Genomic DNA, 18,319 nt, shown 5'->3' on the forward strand with positions numbered 1-18,319 from the left:
ATGGCAGGCAGTGAATAGTGGGGTGCCGCAGGGTTCAGTGCTGGGACCCCAGCTATTTACAATATACATTAATGATTTAGACGAAGGAATTGAATGTAATATCTCCAAGTTTGCAGATGACACTAAGCTGGGTGGCAGTTTGAGCTGCAAGGAGGATGCTAGAAGGCTGCAGGGGGATTTGGACAGGTTAGGTGGATGGGCAAATGCATGGCAGATGCAGTATAATGTGGATAAATGCGAGGTTATCCACTTTGGTTGCAAAAACAGGAAGGCAGATTATTATCTAAATGGTGACAGATTGTTAAATGGGGAGGTGCAATGAGACCTGGGTGTCATGGTACATCAATCATTGAAAGTAGGTATGCAGGTACAGCAGGCAGTAAAGAAGGCAAATGGCATGCTGGCCTTCATAGAGAAGGGATTTGCGTATAGGAGCAGGGAGGTTTTACTGCAGTTGTACAGGGCTTTGGTGAGACCACACCTTGAGTATTATGTGCAGTTTTGGTCTCCTAATCTGAGGAAGGACATTCTTGCTATTGAGGGAGTGCAGCGAAGGTTCACCAGACTGATTCCCGGGATGGCAGGACTGATATATGAAGAAAGACTGGAATTTAGAAGAATGAGAGGGGATCTCACAGAAACATATAACATTCTGACGGGATTGGACAGATTAGATGCAGGAAGAATATTCCCGAAGTTGGGGATGTCCAGAACCAGGGGTCACTGTCTAAGGATATGTGGTAAGCCATTTAGGACCGAGATGAGGCGAAACTTCTTTACTCAGAGAATTGTGAACCTGTGTAATTCTCTACCACAGAAAGTTGCTGAGGCCAATTCGATAGATACCTTCAAAAGGGAGTTAGATGTGGCCCTTACGGCTAAAGGGATCAAGGGGTATGGAGAGAAAGCAGGAATGGGGTACTGAAGTTGCATGATCAGCCATGATCATATTGAATGGTGGTGCAAGCTCGAAGGGCCGAATGGCCTACTCCTGTACCTACTTTCTATGTTTCTGTTTCTATGAAAGAGGAGGTAGTTGAAGTACTGGATGGGATAAAAAATTGATAAGGATGACGTACTAGAAAGGCTGGCTGTACTTAAAGTAGATAAGTCACCAGGACTGGACGGGATGCATCCTAGGATGCTGAGGTAAGTAAAGGTGGAAATTGTGCAGGTATTGGCCATAATCTTCCAATCCTCCTTGGCAGGTGCCAGAGGACTGGAGAATTGCAAATGTTATAACCTGGTTCAGAAAAGGGTACAAGGATAAACCCAGCAACTACAGGGCAGTCAGTTTAACCTCAGTAGTGGGGAAGCTTTTGGACACGATAATCCGGTACAAAATTAATAGTCAATTGGACAACTATAGATTAATTAAGGAAAGCCAGCACTGATTTGTTGAAGGCAAATCGTGTTTAACTAACTTGATTGAGTTTTTTGATGATTAACATAGAGGGTTGGTGAGGTTAATGTGGATAGTGTGGTGTACATGGACTTCCAAAAGGCATTTGAAAAAGTGCCATGTAATTGGTTTGCCAGCAAAGGTGAAGCCCATGGAATAAAAAGGACAGTGACAGAACATAAGTTCATAAGAATTAGGAGCAGGAGTAGGCCATTCAATGAGAACATGGTCGATCTTCTGCCTCAACTGCACTTGCCTGCACTATCCCCATATCTCTGAATTCCCTTAATATCCAAAAATCTATCCATCTCTGTCTTAAATATACAAAGACTGAGCCTCCACAGCCCTCTGCAGGAGGGAATTCCAGAGATTCACCACCCTCTGAGTGAAGAAGTTTCTCATCTTTTCAGTCCTAAATGGCCGACTCCTTATTCTGAGACTGTGACCCCTGGTTCTAGACTCCTCAATCAGAGGAAACATCCTCCCTGCAACTGCCATGTAAAGCCCTGTAAGAATTTTGTATGTTTCAATGAGATCACCTATCATTCTTCTAAACTCTAGAGAATATGGGGTCAAGTTTCAGCCTGAGTTGCTCCTATTTTTTTGGAGCAACTAGTTTAGAATGGAGTATCTTAGAAATTGCAATTCTCGGCCTTTCGTTTGCTCCAGTTCTAGTGAGTTAGAACAGTTACATTTTAGAACAGATTTTTTTTTTCAAAAGCGGGGTGTGTCCGGCCACTTACGCCTGTTTTGCAAGTTTAGGCAGCAAAAACTTACTCCAAACTAACTTAGAATGGAGTAAGTGTAGATTTTTGTACACTCAGAAAAACCTTGCTTACACTTAGAAAATCAGGCGTAGGGAACGGGGGAGGGGAGGGGGGGGGGGCGAGGGGGGTTTACAAACATTAAACACTTCACTTTTACAAATAAAGAGCCATCATCAATAATAAACGATAAATAAATCAATAAATAAACCAATAAATCAATCCAAATAAATTAAAAATTAAAACATTTTTAAAAATTAAAAATCACTCAATAAATAAAAAAATATTTCTACTCACCTACTGCAGCACCAGGGAGACGAGGGGGTGGGGAGAAGAGGGGAGGGCGTGGAAGAGAAGAAGATGGGGGGTGAGGAAGATGGGGGGGGTGGGGAAGAGAGTAGATGATGATGAAGAAGCCGCCCCCCCGCACGCAGCCGATGTCGGGCTGCCGACGCCGCCGACCTTTCAGGCAGAGCCCTCCCCAGCGAGATGCAGGGCGGGCGGGCCCCGTCGACGTCGAGGAAGCCGGGTCCTGCCGAGGACTTTGGGCGGGGCCCGCATGCAGCAGATGTCAGGCCGCCGATGTCTCTTCGGGCGGGGCCCGCCACCGAGGTAAGATGCGCAGGCCACTCGGCCGGGGATAGGGGCGACGTCCCTTCGACCTGGGATAGGGTCGTCGCCCCGGAGACAGGACGCTGGCAGCTACTGCACACGCGCAGCTGGCGGCACTGTTTTCGGCTCCGCCCACAGCAGCTCCTGCTGCACAGCGCCGAGGTGGAATTGGGCCTACAGCTATCTGAGAATCGCGAGGTAAGTATTCGGCGCAATTTTTGTTCTATAAATTAGATGGGCCTCTCCGATGTGCGCCGTTCTAGCGGGTGGCCGAAACTTGACCCCTATAGGCCTAGTCTACTCAGTAGAGTGGATAAGGGAGAACCAGTTGATGTGGTATATTTGGACTTTCAGAAGGCTTTCGACAAGGTCCCACACAAGAGATTGATGTGCAAAGTTAAAGCACATGGGATTGGGGGTAGTGTACTGACATGGATTGAGAACTGGTTGTCAGACAGGAAGCAAAGAGTAGAAGTAAATGGGTACTTTTCAGAATGGCAGGCAGTGACTAGTGGGTACCGCAAGGTTCTGTGCTGGGGCCCCAGCTGTTTACACTGTACATTAATGATTTAGATGAGGGGATTAAATGTAGTATCTCCAAATTTGCGGATGACACTAAGTTGGGTGGCAGTGTGAGCTGCGAGGAGGATGCTGTGAGGCTGCAGAGCGACTTGGATAGGTTAGGTGAGTGGGCAAATGCATGGCAGATGAAGTATAATGTGGATAAATGTGAGGTTATCCACTTTGGTGGTAAAAACAGAGAGACAGACTATTATCTGAATGGTGACAGATTAGGAAAAGGGGAGGTGCAAAGAGACCTGGGTGTCATGGTACATCAGTCATTGAAGGTTGGCATGCAGGTGCAGCAGGCGGTTAAGAAAGCAAATGGCATGTTGGCCTTCATAGCAAGGGGATTTGAGTACAGGGGCAGGGAGGTGTTGCTACAGTTGTACAGGGCATTGGTGAGGCCACACCTGGAGTATTGTGTACAGTTTTGGTCTCCTAACCTGAGGAAGGACCTGCAGCGAAGGTTCACCAGACTGATTCCCGGGATGGCGGGACTGACCTATCAAGAAAGACTGGATCAACTGGGCTTGTATTCACTGGAGTTCAGAAGAATGAGAGGGGACCTCATAGAAACATTTAAAATTCTGACGGGGTTAGACAGGTTAGATGCAGGAAGAATGTTCCCAATGTTGGGGAAGTCCAGAACCAGAGATCACAGTCTAAGGATAAGGGGTAAGCCATTTAGGACCGAGATGCGGAGGAACTTCTTCACCCAGAGAGTGGTGAACCTGTGGAATTCTCTACCACAGAAAGTTGTTGAGGCCAATTCACTAAATATATTCAAAAAGGAGTTAGATGAGGTCCTTACTACTAGGGGGATCAAGGGGTATGGCGAGAAAGCAGGAATGGGGTACTGAAGTTGAATGTTCAGCCATGAACTCATTGAATGGTGGTGCAGGCTAGAAGGGCCGAATGGCCTACTCCTGCACCTATTTTCTATGTTTCTATGTTTCTATGTTTCTCCTCTGAGGACAATCCCCCCATCCCAGGAATCCGTCTGGTGAACCTTCGTTGCACACCCTCTATGGCAAGGAGACCAAAACTGTACACAATATTCCAGGTGCAGTTTAACTAGGGCCCTTTATAATTGCAGCAAGACGTCTTTACTCTTATACTCAAATCCTCCTGTAATAAAGGTCAACATACCATTTTCTTTCTTAATTGCTTGCTGTACCTGCAGGTTAACTTTCAGTGATTCATGTACAAGGATACACAGGTCCCTCTGAACATCAACACTTCCCAATCTCTCATCATTTAAAAAATGCTCTGCTTTTCTATTTTTCCTACCAAAGTGGATAACTTCACATTTCTCCACATTATGGGCCCAAGTTTCGAGCCACGCCTAGAACGGCATAGTCCCGACCTGGACTCCCGTTTTTCACGCCACAAAGTGCGCCTAAAAAAAACTCACCTATTATCCGGTTCCCTGCAGGCCCTCTGGAGCTGGGCGCGGCGCAGCACGAGCTGTGGGGGGCAGGGCCGGGACCTCTGCACATGCGTGCTACAGTGGGCGCGCATGTGCAGTAGCTCCAGGCGCACAAAACTGTGTGGGAGGGGCCGAAGCACGCAGCCCCTAGCCCTGGCCGAATGGCCTCACTGGGGCTGTGTGAATAAGGCTCCTCCCACGGCCAGCTCCTGCTTCCTCCCGACCCGACTCGACTCCCGCTTCCCGCCCCCCACCTCTGGAGCGGACCCGACACCGACCTGACTCCCGCTTCCCCCCGCCCCTGGACCAGACCCGACCCCGACACGATTCCCGCTTCCCCCCCCCCCTCCGCTCCCCGCCTCCGGACCGGACCCGACACCGACCCGACTCCCGCTTCCCCCCCCACCCCGCCCCCGGACTGGATCCGACCTGACCTCCCTCCCCCCGACCTGACCTCCCTCCCCCCGACCCAAACCGAACCGACCTCCCTCCCACCACCCCCCCCCCCCCCCGCCACAACCCGCGCTCCCCCCGACCCAACCCAACGCCACCTACCTGTAAATCTGGTGCTGGGGACGGGCCCTGCCCGAAGTCTCGGGCCCGGCCCATTTAGCCTCCCCCCACTTCTCCTTCCCCCTCCCATCTCCTTCCCACCCATCTCCTTCCCCCTCCCCCATCTCCTTCCCACCCCATCTCCATCCCCCCCATTTCCTTTCCCCCCATCTCCTTTCCCCCCATCTCCTTTCCCCCCCTTCTCCCCCATCTCCTTTCCCCCCCTTCTCCCCATCTCATTTCCCCCCCTTCCTCCCTTCCCTCCCTCCCCTTCCCCCCTCCCCCTTCTCCCCCCCCTTCTCCCCCCCTCCCCCTTCTCCCCCCCTCCCCCCTCCCCCTTCTCCCCGCATCCCCCTTCTCCCCCTCCCCCTTCTCCCCCCCTCCCCCTTCTCCCCCTCCCCCTTCTCCCCCCCTTCTCCCCCTTCTCTCCCCTTCTCCTCCCCCTCCCCCCTTCTCCTCCCCCCTCTCCTCCTGCCCCCCTCCCCCCTTCTTCTCCCCCCTCCCCCTTCTCCCCACCTCTTCCCCCCTTCTCCCCCCTCTCCCCTTCTCCCCCCCTCTCCCCCCCTCTCCCCCCCCCTTCTCCTCCCCTTCTCGGCCCCTCTCCCCCTTCTCCTCCCCCTCCCCCTTCTCCCCCCTCCCCTTCTCCCCCTCACCCTTCTCCCCCCTCACCCTTCTCCCCCCCTCCCCCCTCCCCCTTCTCCCCCCCTCCCCCCTCCCCCTCCCCCTTCTCCCCTCCCCCTTCTCCGCCCCTCCTAGCCTCCCCCTTCTCCCCCCTCCCCCCTCCCCCTTCTCCTCACCTCCCTCCCCCTTATCCCCCCTCCCTCCCCCTTATCCCCCCTCCCTCCCCCTGATCCCCCATCCCCCTTCTCCCTCCCCCCTCCTCCTTATCCCCCCCTCCCCCTTCTCCCTCCCCCTCCCCCTTATCCCCCCTATCCCCCCTCCCCCTTATCCCCCCCTCCCCCTTCTCCCTCCCCCCACTCCCCCTTCTCCCGCCCCCTCCCCCTTCTCCCCTCCCCCTTCTCTCCCCTCCTCCCCCTTCTCCCCCTCCTCCCCCTTCTCCCCCCCTCCCCCTTCTCCCCCCCTCCCCCTTCTCCCCTTCTCCCCCTCCTCCCCCCCCTCCCCCTTCTCCCCCTCCTCCCCCCCTCCCCCTTCTCCCCCTTCTCCCCCCCTCCCCCTCCTCCCCCCCTCCCCCTCCTCCCCCCTCCCCCTTCTCCCCTCCCCCTTCTCCCCCTCCCCTCCCCTCTCCCCCCCTCCCCCTTCTCCCCTCCCCCTTCTCCCCCTCCCCCTTCTCCCCCTCCCCCTTCTCCCCCTCCTCCCCCTTCACCCCCCTCCCCCTTCTCTCCCCCCTCCCCCTTCTCCCCCCCCTCCCTTCTCCTCCTTCTCCCCCCCTCTCCCTTCTCCCCCCTCCTCCCCCTCCCCTTCTCCCCCCATCCCCCTTCTCCCCCTCCCCCCTCCCCCTCCCCCATCTCCCCCTCCCCTCCCCTTTCTCCCCCTCCCCTCCCCTTTCTCCTCCCTCCCCTCCTCCTCCTCCCCCTCCCTACCCTTCTCCCCCTCCCTCCCCTTCTCCCCCTTCTCTCCCCCCTCCCTTCTCCCCCCCTCCCCCCTTCTCTCCCCTTCTCCCCCCCTCCCTTCTCCACCCTTCTCCCCCCTCCCCCTTCTCCCCCCCTCCCCCCTTCTCTCCCCCTCTCCTCCCCCCTTCACCTCCCCCCTCCCCCTTCTCCCTCCCCCCACTCCCCCTTCTCCCCCCCTTCTCCCCCCACTCCCCCTTCTCCCTCCCCCCACTCCCCCTTCTCCCTCCCCCCACTCCCCCTTCTCCCTCCCCCCACTCCCGCCCCCTCCCCTTCTCCCCCCCTTCTCCCCCCCCTTCTCCCCCCCTTCTCCCCCCCCTTCTCCCCCCCTTCTCCCCATCACTCCCCCGTCTCCCCCATCCCTCCCCCTTCTCCCCCCATCCCTCCCCTTCTCCCCCCCATCCCTCCCCCTGCTCTCCCCCTCTCTCCCTCTACCACCCTCCTCCCCTTCCCCTCGCTGACAGAAACACAGACACTGACAGACAGAGAATGAGAGACACAGACAGACAGAGCGAGAGATAGAGACACTGACAGAGACACACTGGGGTGGCATCCCAGCACGCTGTTGGAGGGCTCCCGTCGCTGCAGTCGGTAAGTGGAAAATGTTTTATTTATTGATTTTTTTTGATTGATTTATTGGTTGATTTATTGATGTATTATCATTTATTATTGATGATGGCTCTTTATTTGTAAAACTGAAGTGTTTAATGTTTGTAAACTTCCCTTTAAACCCCCCCCCCCCCCATTCCCTACGCCTGATTTGTAACCTACGCCTGATTTTCTAAAGTGTAGACAAGGTTTTTTCGAACGTACAAAAATCTTCACTTACTCCATTCCAAGTTAGTTTGGAGTAAGTTTTCACTGACGAAACTTTGAAAACAGGCGTAAGTGGCCAGACACGCCCCCTTTTGAAAAAAAAATTCTGTTCCAAAGTGAAACTGTTCTAACTGACAAGAATTGGAGCAAACTAAATGACGAGAATTCCGATTTCTAAGATATTCCGTTTTACACCAGTTGCTCCTAAAAATCAGGAGCAAATCATGTCAAAACTTGGGGCCTATATTCCATTTGCCCATTCACTTAGCCTGTCTTTTTCCCCTGGATACAAAATTGGCTAAGTGATAGGAAACAGAGAGTAGTGGTGAAAGATTGTTTTTCGGACTGGAGGTTGGTACACTGTGATGTTCCCCAGAGGTCGATACTAGAACCACTACTTTTCTTGATATATATTAATGACTTGGATGTGGGTGTACAAGGCACAATTTCAAAATTTGCGGATGACACAAAATTTGGAAGTATAGTGAACAGTGAAGAGGTTAGTGATAGACTTCAAGAAAACATAGACAGGCTGGTGGAATGGGCGGACATGTGACAGACGAAATTTAATGCAGAAAAGTGCGAGGTGATACATTTTGGTAGGAAGAATGAGACAATATAAACTAAAAGGTACAATTCTAAAGGGGGTGCATGAACAAAGACACCTGGGTGTATGTATGTACCAATCGTTGAAGGTGGCAGGGCAGGTTGAGAAAGCAGTTAAAAAAAGCATACGGGATCCTGGGGTTCATAAATAGAAGCATAGAATACAAAAGCAAGGAAGTTATGATAAATCTTTATAAAAGACTGGTTCGGCCTCAACTGGAGTATTGTGTCCAATTCTGGGCACCCCATTTTTGGAAGGATGTGAAAGCCGTTCCAGGGATGAGGGACTTCAGTTATGTGGATAGACTGGAGAAGCTGGGGTTGTTCTCCTTACAGCAGAGAAAGTTGAGAGGAGATTTGATCGAGGTGTTCAAAATCATGAGGGGTCTGGACAGAGTAGATAGAGACAAACTGTTCCCATTGGCAGAATGGTCAAGAACCAGAGCACTTAGATTTAAGGTGATTGGCAGAAGAATCAAAGGTGACATGAGGAAAAACCTTTATACGCAACGAGTGGTTATGATCTGGAATTCACTGCTTGAAAGGGTGTTGGAGGCAGATTCAATTGTGACTTTCAAAAGGGAATTGGATAAGTACCTGAAAGAAAACAAGTATTGCAGGGCTACGGGAAAAAGGTAGGGGAGTGGGACTAGCTGAGGTGCTCTTTCAGAGAGCCGGCACAGATTCGACGGGCTGAATGGTCTCCTTTTGTGCTGTAACAATTCTATGATTCTATGATTATGAGGGAGTCAATAGATTCTGGGGAGATACTGGTGAATTGAAAGTAGGCTAATCTGTGTGAAATAATAGAATTGATAATCATGAGTAAACTTGAGGACTATCTGTGTTACAAGAACCTAGCAAACAGCAGTCAACACAGCTTTAGATTGTGAAGTTCTTGCCTAACCAGCCACTTTGATTTCTTTCAGGAAATGACAATCCAATCAATTGTGGTAAACCCATTGACATTCTGTACTTAGACTTCCAAAAGCCATTTGATAAAGTTTCACATGAAAGGTAACTAATTAAATTTAAAGCTGTGTGGATTCAGCGTAAAACTTGGGGATGGATAAGATATTGGCTGAAATTTGGAAAACAAAAGGTACTGCTTCTCGGGGTAATATCAAGATGGAGAGAAGTACTGAGCTGGATGTCCCAAGACTCAATATTGGGACCACTGCTACTTCTAATTTGCATCAATGACTTGGATTCCAAGAAATGCTCTGGTCTGGACAACATCTGACTGGTGGGATTTTAGAAAGACAATTCGAGATTAAATTCCAATTATGCAACAGTTTTGCAGAATTTGAGTATAAGCTAAATGGTCTATGCAAGCAAGAAAGAATGGTCTTGTGGCCTTCCCATTTAATTGCAGATATGCAGTGGGCTTCAATCTTCTCCCCCAGCCTTATGACCAAGTTAGTGGTTCTGTGTAGGACAAGACTTTCATTTCATCAGTTTGCATAGTTTCAAAAGGACGGTGTTCTAAACCAATCCTTTCTCCCATATATAACTGCTTTATAAAGGACTCCTGTGTACTTCTATCTACCTTAATGCTTGTTTAGTGGACTTACAATTTTCAATAGTTTCAAGTCTTTGTTGATTTTCCAAACACAAAACAGTAGTCTCTGCATCACAGAATCAGTAATCTATATGGCCAAATCAGTCGGTTTTTCAAGCATTAATGAACAATTCCAGGGTCAACAAATGTTCTAATCAATTGTAATTCACCCAATTATAAACCTGCCAGGCATCTGATGATTTACTGTTGAAGTGATTATTCAAGCAATCATGTGTGAGGCCTCATGACACAACAATAAAATAACAGGAAGCTTTTAACAGCACTGTTAGAGCAGCGACTATTGCAGAATAAGCACCATGGGAACACAGAAAATCATAAGTGATGTGTGAGTGGATTTGAAGATGACCTCACAGATTGAGAATAATGATTACATCATTCTGTTTGAGATCTATGGTTATTACCAGCTTAAAGGTTTTCAATCTCCTCCCCGATCCCTCACTTCAGTTAAATTGACCGCTCTCAAAGATAATGGTACGATATAATATTTTATAAGAAAATATAGTGCATAAAATTAAGCAGAGTTGTTAAAATGGGGAGAGGAGGTGCCAAAATGTCAACTAGATATTTTAACTGAGTTAGCTGGTATGTTATTCAGAGATGCTGTCAGTCAGTAAAAGACTGACAACATGGTTATGGTGACAGAAGATACTAGTAAATATAGAAGGAATCGTGTCCAGCCATGCCGTGATAGTTTGTTTAAAAGGGCATTCAATGACCCATTACAAGTGAATGTTTCAGCAAAAGAATTGTTAGTGGTGGCAACTGATCTGATGTTCTTTTTATGTTGGAGAGCATCTAATTACCGTCAAGCTAGTTTAGATGATTGAATAAGTAAAGATAACAGCATGAAATACTCAGACCTGATTTTCCCAATTCAGTAAATACCATCACTTTTCATAGGTTGATAGTGAACTTGTCAGTTATACACTCATATATTTATTGGTGTATATATTCTAGCTGTGTAATGCAGAAACCAGATATAATGATGTTTGGTGGTTTGATCTGTGCAGTGAAGTGCTCAAAGTCATTACAATTTGCAGCATTAGGCGGATGGCCTTATTGTCACGGACAGTCACATCACTCACTGAGCCAACTCGTTTTTATTAATTTCAGTATAGACTGGTGCTTGTGTATGCTGTGGGGAATGGCTGTTTGATAGACACATGAACTAAATATACAATGCATTCTATGAAATAGGATTAGCTGATAAACTATGTTACGTTACAGGATTTTTCTTGACACTTTTGTCTTCTGTTCAGGATGAAAATCAGTTTCCAAAAGCAGACAGACTCTCCTATGATCCAAAAGTTACACCTGTGCATGCTCAGTATAGATGTTACAAAGCTGTGACTACTGTAGATAGCTACTCAGGTATGGCGGTATCAGTTACTCTCAAGTGGTCGAGTGCCTACATTTTATGGAAGTTGATTATCATTGCCTTATATCTACTGATGTGGTAGTAGGACCCAGGAGTGTAACAATAAAACTCCTTTGTGATCTGGACTGGATTTCTGTATCTGACACACATGTCCTCCTTCAATCTCTCTAAAGGCAGACTGAGTAACACTGGATGAGGCAAAGATTGGTTCAAATCATAATGTACTTTATTTCACAGTAGGTGAAACATTCAGAACAATGAGATTGATAAGAGTCACTTTATACAATTGGCACAACTCTTCACGTAATTTTACAAAAATGAAGAACATGCCGGTGCTAGCACTCTCTGATGGGTCATATAACTCCATTTAATAGTATAACCTCTCTGTACCCTGTCCTATTGCGCAGGACATTTGTTGTTCCCCTCACAGCTGCTGCTGTCGACTCCCTCTTGGAGTCTCTTTTCTGATTTTTAAAAGCTTCCCTCACTGCCCTCACAAAGATTAAAAAAAGGTTCCCAACATCAAGGTGCAAAGTGTTCTCCTGAATAACCAATGAATCCAATCATATATTATTTGAGTCCCTGAAAGAACTTCCCATTTAACATTACAATGACCATTCATCTGTCTATTGATGTGCAACAGTCACCACACATTAAAAAAAATCCATGCACAGGCATCTTCCACTCCTGGAGTTCAGGACTGAAATATCAGTGAACTCATCTTTCTGGTGTGGAAGCAAATCATCCTCGTTTGAGGGACCGCCTATGATGATGATGAATCCACAACACAACAGAAGGCTGTTTTGGGAAGATAATCCCTTTTAAGCAAGATTTTGCTAAAAAGAAAAACACTTTCAACATAACTCCTGTCCAAGTTCATTCTGTGAAACAAATGGCCAAATAATCTCAATTTATGACAATGGCCATGTTTTACAATTAAATCACATTTGAGCTTTATAGTTCTCTGGAGATTCAGCAGGATTCCAAGCATGTTCTCCTATCTTTCCTCAAAGATGGAAATGCCATGCCAGGCTAAAAGTACTTTATCAGATTTATTTATAGATTAATTAATGCACAGAAGCCCAATGAAACATTAAGGCCACGATTTTGGCTACTGTGTCGGGTCGTAGATGACAGGTTGCGATCCCGTTCCCGTCTTCATCCGGCTCTCTACAAGTAATTTTGCAGTGATTGGGTTTGTTAAGCCCACCCTGCGAGGTTCCCGGCCAATTAAAAGGAAACAGGTCTGATGACATCATCTGATGATGCGTCCTCAGCTGGTTTCCTTAAAGGAACCATGTCCACATTATTTTTGACAGTTGTGCTGTCAGTGTTCTGCAGCAGCGAGTAAATAAATGTCCAGTTCAAAGGCCTCTGAAATCAGAGCTGCCAGTCATTCGTGCTTAAAGATAAAATAGTATTAATAGTGCCTAAATACAAATGAACTGGTGCTCACTTGTCTGGAGTTCGAGAACTTGTTAATGTCTTATTCAAACAACATCGAGGACAATTGCCCGATCAATCGCCCTGGCCTAATCCTGTAGACATTGATTTTGAAATTTGGTAAAGGAAAATAGAGAGCTACTAATTTAGATCCAGTTATTTCAAACATGTATGAAATAAAGGGCTGAAATGTCCCTGTTTTGTGGCTCAGTGGGTAGTACACTCATCTCTGAGTCAGAAGGTTTTGGCTTCAAGTTCCACTCCAGGAACTTGAGCACATAAATCTAGGCTGACACTTCAGTGCAGTGTTGAGGGAGTCCTGCACTGTTGGAGGGAGGTGCCTTCTGTCAGATGTGACGTTAAACCGAGGCCCCATCTGCCCTCTCAGGTAGAAGTAAAAGATCCCATGGCACTATTTCGAAGAAGAGCAGGGGTGTTCTCCCCAGTGTCCTGGCCTATATTTATCCCCCAATCAATATAACAAAAACTGGTCATTATCACATTGCTGTTTGTGGTAGTTTGATCTGCGCAAATTGGTTGCCACGTTTCCCACATTACAACAGTGACTACATTCCAAAAGTACTTCATTGTCTGTAAAGCGCTTTGAGACTTCCAATGGTTGTGAAAGACGCTATATAAATGCAAGTCTTCCTTTTTACAAATGGGCCCTAGCTATAGTATAGATTGATGAACAAACTAGTCCCAATTTCAAAGGAAGCCAAGATACAGGAGCCAGAAGTTCCATGGCTAGAACCTCCACTTTTTTTGCATGCTTAACGCCACTTAACGCCCATGTTACCGCTGAAATAACGTATAACGCCCAGATATCACCCATTTAGCCACAAAATGGAAACTGACAGGCATTTTTTGGAAACTTATTGCTGAGTGTTACTTTCCCCATGTGCTTAACGTCGGAAAAAAAAATACCGCCGCTCACTTTGTTTTGTTGTAAAGAGCATATTTACCGAAACTAGCGACCATGAGATTGCCCAGCGCCACTTTCACCACCTCACACACATATCGCCCAAAAAAACTGAGAAAAAGTGGAACTAACTGGAAGTAATCACAGCGTTATGGACGCCATGTTCTACATCACATGTCGCATCCTTTAAAAGACTGCTGTGCTTCAACCTCGCCGGAGTTCAGATGTACTCTGGAGGTCATTGGAGTTGAGGTAATCATCTCTACAAACATCTTGACCATACTGTGACCGATTGGAATTTAATAGGTGTCTTCTTCAGGACATTCGCTGTTTGTGATCAATCGCTGGAAAACAGATAGCTACTGCAATGGGGCCTGTCCTTTCTCACCCTCTCTTGATGACCAAGTACATGCAGCAGAGTCGAGATCGCCGAAGGTACACTCCACAGCATTATGTGCCCAATGTAAGAAGTGCCAGACTGATGAGGAGGACCAGATGTTACACCCCACGCAAGTACAAGGAGAAGCATTCTTACCTCGACTTGCCTGACACCACCTGCCCGGAGACTGCGCTTCCACAAAGAGGTCATCATTGAGGTATGCCAGCTGATAAGGACAGATCTGCAGCCTGCCAGCACCATCAGTACTGCACTGTCTGTCAAGGTCAAAGTCACCACGGCACTGTCGTTCTACGCCTTAGGTTCTTTTCAGGCCACAGCTGGCGACATTTGCGGACTTTCTCAGCATGCCACACATTGCTGCATTAGACAGGTCACTGAAGCCCTGTACGCACGCAGGAAGGACATGATCAGCTTCCCTATGACCAAGGAGGCACAGAGTGAGAGGGCTGTAGGATTCTCCAGAATTGCAAACTTCCCCAAGGTGCAGGGAGCAATAGACTGTATGCACATCGCGATGCGGGCACCTTTTCAGGATGCAGAGGTTTTCAGGAACCGCAAGGGATTCCACTCCCTGAATGTCCAACTGGTTGTCGACCACCAACAAATTATACTGGCAGTGAATGCTCAATTTCTGGGCAGCATCCATGATGCTCACATCCTGTGTGAGCACTGTATCTGACTTGTTTAACAATCAGCCACAAGGTCAATGCTGGATGCTTTGGGACAAAGGATATGGTCTCGCCACCTGGCTGATGACCTCACTGCGTGACACCCACACCGAAACCAAGAGGCGATACAATGAGAGCCACAGAGCCACTCGCAATATCATGGAGAAAACCATTGGAGTGCTTAAGCAGTGCTTTCAATGCCTGGACCACTCAGGAGGTGAGCTTCAATACCACCCTGAGCAGGTAGCTCAATTCATGGTGGTGTGCTCCATGCTGCACAACTTGGCTATAAGGAGGAGACAAGAATTGCCTGATGAGTCTGACAGTCCACCTCACCAGAGAGAGGAAGGGGAGGTCGAGGAGGCGGACGTTGATATCGGCCCAGACAATCAGGCTGATGCTGAAGCCATTGCCCCACCACCCTGTAGACCGCATGAAAGGGCCCGTGGTGGCATGATAGCTGCAAGAGCCTTACGTCAGGAGCTCATCAATGATCGCTTTGCCTAAAAGAACGTTGGTGTTATTAAAAGGCTGACACACTGCTGGGTGTGCAGGCAATACATCAATGGTGGGCATCACCTTGGTGACAGTTAAAGTTTAAGTTGATTGAAGTTAAGTCTCATTATACCCTTTGATGTTAAGAAATCACCAGCGTGTAACGGTGCAGCTATCTGAGCCAATGCGCAACAAGGTTTTGTTAAATAAAAAACATTTAAACCGAACATTTATCTGTAATCATCAGTATTTCTGTAAAAACCAACCCTCACCGTGCCCTCCCCCCCGCTTTTCCTCCCCACCTCTACCCCTTCCCCTTCCCCATCTGACTCCAAGCTGCCTGGCCGAGGAGTTCCTCAGATGATGCTGCATTGGGGAGGGGGTGGGGGATGACGGCAGAGCCACTGCTTGGATGGATATGGGAGAGGACAGTCCCGAGGTGGGAACTTGCTCTGAGCCAGAAGCAAGATGTTCCTCCTGGCTCTCATGTGTCGTTGGCAATGGGGGTGCGGCACCTTGGGCTGCAGTGCCACGCTCCAGGACCACTGAGAGCCCTCTGCCACCAGTGTTCCTGGCTACCAGCTCCAGGGCTCCCACCATCCCTTCCATGTTATATCTTATTTGTTGTACAAAAACTCAGTGCCAACTATGTTCTGGGTGCTTAGTAGGCTTTTTGCTGCTGGTGAATCTCCCTTGTGCCTCCCACAACAGCCAAATAAGCACACACCACACCCACACATGCTTTCAGTCCCTCTGAGCTCCCTCTCTCTCTCTGTCTCCTCTTCTGCACATGTCATGATGACACTTGACCTCCTGAATCGCGGAAGTCAAGCGTTGCCATGCCGTTGCTAAGGACAACGACACTTTACGGCAGAAGGTCAGCGAGATTTAATGCTACTGCCCATTTCATATCGCTCACGGTAACGCCCATTTTGAAAAATATAGACTAGGTGCTTTGAGGATGGGCGAGAAGCTGGCGATCTGAAAACCCTTTTTTACCACCCACGTCAGAAATAACGCCCATTTTTGGGTGATAAGCACAAAAGTGGAAAATCTAGCCCCATGTCTCTGAACATCACTAAGCTTCAAACTTAGATCAATTCAGACAGGATAGGCTGAGTTACCAACATATGCAGATGGCAGTAGTTAGCACCTCACTTGCACCGAGAATATCCGCTGGGATTCTCCCGATCCTTAAATTTGGCAGAAACTCCAGCTACACTGCATCTGTGTGGCTTCCATCAATTTTATACTGAAAGTTACAATGGCCAATTGAGAGAATACCTGCGGAACTTCCCGGTGTTCATTTTTGTGATGAAGCTGCACTGCTCAATACCATCGATGATATCTAATGCTGCCTTTATATTATTGCCCTGCTGCTGATGGCGGCTACATCGTCATAAATGTGAGGACTTCAGATGACACAAGGTGCCATATAAAAATGTAGTTTTTCCTCCAGCATTTGAAAGCATAGCTGCATTTGTTCTGGTCTCATATATACAGAATGCTCAACGACCTGCACAGGGCAATAATACGGGCTATATATTTCTTGGCCAGAAAAAATATTAAAATTAATCATTGTGATTTTTAAACAACTGAATGTGTAGTTGCTCTTATAATGCTGCTAGTACTCTGAGATCAGCTTCACAATGTAAATGTGATGAATCCCCAGGCACCAGAAGACAAAATGTACAAAACCACTTCAGTTTGATTCAGTAAAGTAGATTGTACCATAGGGTAAGCACTGTTCAATGTTTTTGAAAGACATTTTCTGGAAGAATGTTTATCTGCAGGGCTATTGACTCTAACCTTCATTAACACTTAAATTAGGTAAATTAATGTTATCTCCACTCCATAATAAAAATCGGATGGTCTAGAAGCAAACTTGCTGATGGAATGAACCTGTTCTCTTCAGTATTTCTCAAGTTGTGCTAGTTCTATAATTAAAAGCAATCATTAACATTTATTCTTCTTGTCTTTACAATATTCAGATCTTCACAAAAGGTGCACAGGTAATACTTCTGTTTTTATTTGTAAGAAAGATTATGGGGGGAAATTGCGGTCGGAGGCTTCCTTCGTACGAATGCCTCCGACCCGAAAAAAATCTACGAAAGTACAGTACCTGGTGGTCCCGGAGGAACATGGAACTCCCGGTCAGAGGCCTGGATTCGCTGCGCAGCGCATGGAGAGATGACTTCGAGGTACGTACGCACAAGCTGGAGTCACGTGGGCCTGGACCACCAATCACTATGCTCTATTCTCATTGATAAAAATGGGAGCTCTGTTTGTACGGACTCCCATTACTATCAATGAGAAAACCCCCAAAAACACTGAAACACAGCATAGTAAATAAATAAAACACCTCACATATTTAAAATTAATTGAAATTAAATGTAATTAAATGTTTTAGAAAAAAAATTGGGGGGATTTATTTTAATGGCCCAGAAATTCTGGCCTCCCCGGGTGTGTACTGACCTGGTAAGGCATCGCAAAAGCCGTTTTTCAGTGCAGAATGCTCATGCACTGAAAACCGGCTTTTCCGATCTGTCAAGCTCCAGCTTGACAGATCTTCCACATTTCAGGAGTGAGGACATTTGCAAGGGCAAGATTGCAATATTTACACATATCTTGCCCAGCAAATGTACTCAAAACCCTTGCTCCTGATAAAATCAGGCGCATAGTCTACTTTTACAGGCATAAATGTTTTAAAACACACTTAAAACATAAAAAATAAAATTTAAAAAACACATTTTTTTAAAAACCCTGCCCGCTACATTAAAGTTATTTGAAACCATAATTTAAAAAAACTTTTTCAAAATTCGGAAAACATTTTTTTCTCTAAGATATTTATTAACTTTAATTTCAATTAATTTCAATTATGTGAGGTGTGTTTTTTATTTTTTATTATGGTGTTATTGTGTTTGTTTTTTTTTTCTCAATTAATAGCAATGAGAACTCGTAGATACAGAGTTCCCATTGCTATTAATTGAGAATACTTTACCTGATTGGTTGAGCAGCCACACGTGACTGCATCTTCTGCTTGGGAACCTGGAGGACGGGAACGCGCTTCACAGCACGGGAAGAGAAGGCCTCCGCAAAGTGACAGGGTTTTTAATAT

This window comes from Pristiophorus japonicus, chromosome 1 (assembly GCF_044704955.1).
Source record: "Pristiophorus japonicus isolate sPriJap1 chromosome 1, sPriJap1.hap1, whole genome shotgun sequence".
NCBI classification, from domain to species: domain Eukaryota; kingdom Metazoa; phylum Chordata; class Chondrichthyes; family Pristiophoridae; genus Pristiophorus; species Pristiophorus japonicus.